We start from the raw sequence: 6,791 nt of genomic DNA, 5'->3' as shown, positions 1-6,791 counted from the left end.
AAACAGGGTCAGGTCCAGGAAACAGAGGCCAGAGGAGAATCCAATGAGGGCTAGGCAAGGCAGGGAAATCCGAGGGGCGGAAAAGTGTTCAGATCGTGGTCAGGTCAGGAAGGAATGCTGGATATTTACTCACACGGTGGCTTTCAAAAATCTGGCACCGTCTGCCTTCCTGAGAGCTGAATATAACTGCTGGTGACCAGGTGGGAGACATGAGCCTGATTGCGCTCCAGTGCAGCAGCATGCAGGTGAACCAGATGAGCTTGATGAGAGGTGAGTGCAAAGGAGAAGAACATGGCAGGCAGACGGGTCAGAAACATTACAAAAACACTTCTCTTTGGACTGTAGATATAATGAAAAGCTCCGCTTCTTTTCTCTCCTCAAGACTGGTGACTTTGTTGGTTCTGGAGAGCGAACCCTTGACCTTTTTGACACATTGCATGAGTCGTGCAATGGCTTTAACCAGTCTTGTTAAAGCCATTACTTTAACAAGACTGGAGAAACGATTGAGCAGAGACTCTTCTGTCGTCAGTGTCTTATGCACGAAAGCTTTTCGTAGTTTTGGATCTTCAGCTTTCAGCTCTCCCACCTTAACATCATTAGCAGGAAGTTTGTCATGCCAGAGAAAATCTGGACCAGTGAACCAGTTGGAAGTGATCAGTCCTTTAGCTGTCAGGCCTCGCGATGCATGATCCGCGGGGTTGTCTTCAGAGGCCACATATCTCCATTGATCTGGATCGGAACCTTCTTGTATGCGCTGAATGCAATTCGCCACAAATATGTGAAATCGTTTAGCATCGTTGTTAATGTATCCAAGAGCAACCTTCGAATCAGTCCAGAAGAATTCTTGGGCTTGAACCTCGAGCTCTCTTTTAAGCAGGTCACTTGTTCGAACAGCAATAACAGCTGCTGACAGCTCAAGTCTGGGTACTGTGGTGACTTTTGTAGGGGTCACCCTGGCCTTGCCAATAACCAGAGAACAGTAGATTTGGTTTGATATACTGATTGCTCGCAAGTAAGAACATTCGCCGTACCCTTTAACACTTGCGTCTGAGAAATGATGCAACTCATATCTTTCGACTTTCTCGAAATCCTTTGGGAGATAACATCTTTGTATTTTGATGTCGGACAGGTTCTTTAGGTCCAACAGCCAAGTCTCCCATCGTGGTTTGAGATCTTCAGACAATGGCTCGTCCCATCCAATCTTGTCTCTACACATCTCTTGGAGTATTTGCTTCCCGACCAGAATAAATGGTGCTACAAACCCAAGCGGGTCATAGATGGATGCCACTGTTGATAAAACACCTCTTCTAGAAAGGGGGCGTTCATTCACAATCACTCTGAAATGGAACTGATCCGAAACAACACACCATTTAATTCCCAAAGCTCTCTCAATGTGCGACTCTCCAAGAGTCATGTCACGATTTCTTACTGAATCTGCACAGTCATCTTCTGAAATGGATGCAAGTACATCTTGGTTGTTGGAAATAAACTTGTGAAGTTGCAGCTTTCCAGCACTACAAAGTTGTCTTGCTTCCTTCACCAACTTTATAGCTTCATCTTTCGTTGCAACACTTGTCAGTCCATCATCCACGTAAAAATTTCGTTCAATGAACTGGATGGTTGTTTCACTGTAATGGCTTTGACTTTGGGCAGCAACATGCTTCAGCCCAAAGTTTGCACATCCTGGCGATGATGCAGCTCCAAATAGATGAACTCTCATGCGATAAATGGCTGGCTGAGCCTGAAAGTTTCCATCATCCCACCAGAGAAATCTCAAGTAGTCCTGATCCTCTGTTTTAACATGAAATTGATGGAACATGCGCTCAATATCACACATTATGGCAACTTGTCCCTTACGAAAACGGCAGAGAACACCTATCAGGCTGTTTGTTAATTCTGGCCCAGTGAGCAGGTAGTCATTTAATGACACACCTTCAAACTTTGCAGAGCAGTCAAATACGACCCGTATTTTTCCCGGCTTGTGTGAGTGATAGACTCCGTGATGAGGAATATACCACACAGGACTTTTGTTAATTCCTTCTTCTGGGAATCTTTCTGCATCTCCATTTGTTATGATGTCACTCATAAAGATTGTGTAGTCCCTTTGGTATTGTTTATCTCTTTCAAATCTCTTTTTCAAGCATCGGAGCCTGTGAACTGCACACACCTTATTATCTGGGAGATTTGGTCGATCTTTCTTGAAAGGAAGTGGCATTTCACAATGACCATCTGCTTTAATTTTGACTCCTTCTTCCATAAAAGATAGGAACTGCAAATCCTCCTGAGATAAATTTGCATCTTCAACTCTTCTCTCACTGAAGTCAGACTCAAGCATCCACAACACATCTGGTGGAGAAATGAACTCTTTGATTTGAGTTCTGCACGTCATTTGTGAGGTTCTTAGATGTCTGAGGTTTCTTAGACTTCATGATGATCTTATGGCTGCCTCCAATTGCATCACCATAGTCGACACACGGACGAACACAACCGACTATGCTCCATCCAAGATCTGTTTTTTGAGCAAATGGTTTGTTATCTTCTCGGGGTAACAAAGCCCGTGGACAGTTGTAACCTATGAGTAGTCCTACATCAATGGAGCAATGTAGAAACATGACCGAGTGAGCGTTCTTAGGACCAAACTATCTTTGATGTATTTTCTCCGGTAACCTTGTCAACAATAATTTAATCAGAGAAAGTAAGTGACTCATGAACAGTGAACGTACATTATACGCTTTGTAGCTTGGAAAACTTTTGACTTTGTAAGTGTTTATGTTTTAGGATGACACATGGACATGTTGTTTTTTCTTTGGTTGATAAAATGTAGAGCAGTGTACAATCTTTGAGTGTAACATGTTATGACATTCCTCACCCCTTAACGTCATGCTGCCTTTACGTGCTGCTGGGTGGCTGGATCATCTGAGTGATCATTAAATGGAGGCCTCTCTGTTATTAAACTCAGTGATAGACCTTTTCTCATTGTTCCACCTGTAAATCTTTTTTTTAAACTTTTAAAATGATGATGAAATATAATTTCTTCCTCTGATTGTGTGTTCTTGGCCACTATGTGGCGGGCTTGTGTGTGTAGAAAGTAGATGAAAAAAGTTCAGTTGAGGACCCAGCAAGGTGAAAGGTCATCTGGTCACCAGTAGTTGCCAGATAAAAATGAGGAGGAGACAACGATAAAACAGAGCAGGAAGCCAGAGGACAGAGGAGATCACCTGGGAGAACTGGAGCAGCAGGAACTGGACACAAAGGACAGAAACTGAACACAACTGGATTCTACAACTGAAATATAAAGAGAGAACGAGACGAACACAGTCAGAGAGAGAGAGAGAGAGAGAGTAAAGACGACATAGAGCAGAAAAAAAACAAATAACCAAAATACAACAGCAAACAGCAAATAAAATCTCAGAAATTAATTTTGCAGATCACAACTCTCTAGTTTATCCCAGTGCAGGCAGTGATAGAGATTAGGGTGAGAGATGTTGGATTGAAGTTGATTTCATTACATAGTTAAACTTGATGTTTGCATCTATTTTCTGCTAAGTGCTGTATAATATAACCCATATTAAACAAGCATAAAGACAGTCATGTGGTGGACATTCCTTCTGTGTGTCTCACTTTAAGGTTCTCCGATAGTGTAGTTCATCATGATGTTCGTAGGACATAACCGATACAAGGTGTACTTACCTATAGCTGAGAAAAACAGTAGAATATATAAATACCTTCCCTACGACTTGAAACCCAAGACGCAAAAATCTAACCTGGGCAAACTTTAAGAACAAGTTTAAAAGGGAGGAGATCAATCGTTAAGTTTATCTCAGGCAGCTAGTCGGCTAACCCACAGGAGGAAGAGGAGCGTCTGGAAGAAGGTTGTTAGACCCAGGCACATCTCCTCCAAGTGATTCCAGCTGAGATGCTCTGAGTGAGCTCAGCCGTAGGCCATAGATGATGTACTGACTCTGAGAAAAATGGGGACTTTACAGGAAAACTGTTTGTCTGCTGTCATTGGTTGCTATACTAACTAGCCTTAGCATTCCTGACAGGCTATCCTAGCTGCAGCATAGCAGAGAGAAAGGGGTTGAGCAGCATCACATGGAGGATGATTGAAGGCACAAAGACCCACCTCCTGGGTCTGATTGGTTGTTTCTGGTTAGCGCTGGGAGTAGGCAGAGGAGATGAACTGTTTCACAGATTATCTGTCTCATCATGATCACAGTTTCAACAAATATGAAGAAAATATATTTTTATAAACGTTACAAACCAGCCAACAGTCCAGAATGTTTTCTCTGTGATGAAATGTTTGGCTCCATCTCTCACTAATGGCTGCTGGACATAAACCTGCAAAGAGAGGCGGGTGGAGACATGGATGCATTAAAGTTTCGTTATAAAAACATTTATTATCCTGATGCATCATGTTAATTTATCCTGTGTGCTTAAAAATGGCATGTAGAAATAATTCACTAAGATATATAGAATTTGATATTATATCTTTATGTTTAACCTTTAGAGCTTAATATCACTTAGTGTTTAGTATAATCGACCTGCTTTTGTTGAAACTCGCTAAACCCACGTACAAAGGAAGAGGCGGACTCTGGTGGTTCCTCTAACTCTCCTCTAGTGAAACGGTTCAGTCAGTCAGAGCCATGAAGGAAGCAGCTGCTCAGCGTCTGATCTGTAAGTACAGAAATAATGTTTAATAACTGATATGAAGATGTAGATTGTGTAAATTCACAGTCAAAATATTAAAATCAGTTTCTTTATATTTAATATAAATATGATTCATTAACAGTGAGATGATGTCATTAAGACTGACAGCAGAAAAACCTTTAAACAAGTAGTTTATGAAGCAAAAACAGAAAATTATGAGAAAATGTATTGATTGATAACAAGAGGGAACTACCAGGACCACATAATATTTGATTCAGTTACATTTAATATTTCCAAATAAAGGACAGAAACTTAAATGATCAAGAAAAAATATCTGTAAATTTAAATATTTGCCCAAGAAGTTTTGAAATACTTTAAATGTCAACTTTATCAATGAATCACATTTATTTAGAGAATCTGATGTTGGTTAATACTTTATGCTGAAAGGTTTATTCCAAAATGACAAAAAAAAAAATGTCATTTCAGTTCTGATCTCACTGCTGTTCTGGATGTCAGGTCAAGGTTTGTAATGTTTCACTTAAATATTTGAAATTGTTTCTGGATCAATCCTTCCAGAACAAATTAACTGCTGGAATAACAGATGTGTTCTTTATCTCTTCCATCCCAGTCCTCCCAGTTCGTTTGACTGTGAGTCCCAGCAGATCTTGGTTCTTTGAATATGAATCAGTGACTCTGACCTGTGAGGATGAAAACATCTCTGATGGAGGAACTGTGAGGAGAAACACAACTGGAGGAGCCAGGAAGCAATGTGGAGATGGATGGGGGAGGAAAGATGGTTCTACCTGCAGCATGAACCCGTTGNAAATGTAATAAAGATGAGTGTGCCTCATTTATACAGTGTAGTAGAACAATTTCACACAGATTTTGAGTTAATGGGCCACACGATTTGGAAGCTTCTGAAGAAAACGTTTAATATTATTTAAAATATTGAATATGACAAACATTTTATAGAAAATACTGTGCCTCATGTAATAGCATGAATTACCACTTTTTGTATTAGTTGGTCACAAGACAAAGCATTTATTTACAGGAGTGTTTGGAAATTGACGGCCCCTATGTGAACCTCCGATGGGCTTCAGGAGGCATCGGTAGAGAACAGCTGGCTGAAATCAGCGTTCATAAATCGGATCAACCTTGAGCTGAACGTCCATTACTCTGCGGAGCGCGAATATCCAGTATCCAATTTGAAAACAACTTCGCTGCGGACGGTAACGCAATGAAAACACCGGTGTTCTGACTAGTTTGTTTTGGTCTGTGGGCTGCAAAGATGGCGCCGGGCGACGTAAACGTCATACGCTGTGACGTCAGCTCCAAAGCTCTAATGCATCATGTGTCACGGGCAAAAGGTCAAAGGTAACAAGGTGACCAAGGGCTTATTATGTTGTTTTTCTTGAAAAATACAACAACAAAAAAAAAACAAATAATTTTAGTACATGTTATGTGTCAGAAGAGGGCTTAGGAAATAATACCAAAAAAAATAAAAAAATAAAATAAAATTCAACCAAAAGGGCACTTAGGTGGAAAGGAGCAAAAGGGGCAGGTCCTCAAGCCCCCCTAGTGCCCCCCTCTCTGCACTTGCCTGAGAAGGAGACAATAAACAAAACAGGAAGCCAGAGGACAGAGGAGATCTACTGGGAGAACTGGAGCAGCAGGAACTGGACACAACTGGATTCTACAATTGAAATATAAAGAGAGAACGAGAAAAACACAGAGAGAGAGAGAGAGTAAAGGCGACATAGAGTAGAAAAAACAAATAACCAAAATACAAGAAATAGCAAATAAAATCTCAGAAACTAATTTTACAGATAACTCTCTAGTTTATCCAGCTTCCTCCCCCAGTCCAGAAACACACCTGTTGAGTGTGTAACTTTTATTCATTTATTTATTTATTTTTAATTTATTTATTTATCTATTTTTTTATATATTTGTTAAAACAGTCACTGTTTAAAATGAGACGGATGGGAAAAGCTCAATCTCCTCCTTGAGCTGTTGTTGTTGTCTGAAGAAATGTAGAGATTAGGGTGAGAGATGTTGGATTGAAGTTGATTTCATTACATAGTTAAACTTGATGTTTGCATCTATTTTCTGCTAAGTGCTGTATAATATAACCCATATTAAAC

At 40.4% G+C, this 6,791-nt stretch overlaps 1 long non-coding RNA gene across 1 annotated transcript; it reads left to right on the top strand.

The window, feature by feature from the left end:
• Positions 1 to 4,377: 4,377 nt before the first annotated feature.
• Positions 4,378 to 5,466, top strand: LOC103149090 (uncharacterized). The gene is made up of 3 exons (XR_477429.2): positions 4,378 to 4,677; positions 5,137 to 5,172; positions 5,279 to 5,466. It is a non-coding gene; the product is annotated as an uncharacterized LOC103149090 (long non-coding RNA).
• Positions 5,467 to 6,791: the final 1,325 nt, after the last annotated feature.

Source organism: Poecilia formosa, unplaced genomic scaffold, assembly GCF_000485575.1.
Source record: "Poecilia formosa unplaced genomic scaffold, Poecilia_formosa-5.1.2 Scaffold217, whole genome shotgun sequence".
Classification (NCBI taxonomy): domain Eukaryota; kingdom Metazoa; phylum Chordata; class Actinopteri; order Cyprinodontiformes; family Poeciliidae; genus Poecilia; species Poecilia formosa.
Note: the sequence above shows the minus strand (reverse complement) of the source record. Positions and strands in the feature narration are given on the sequence as shown.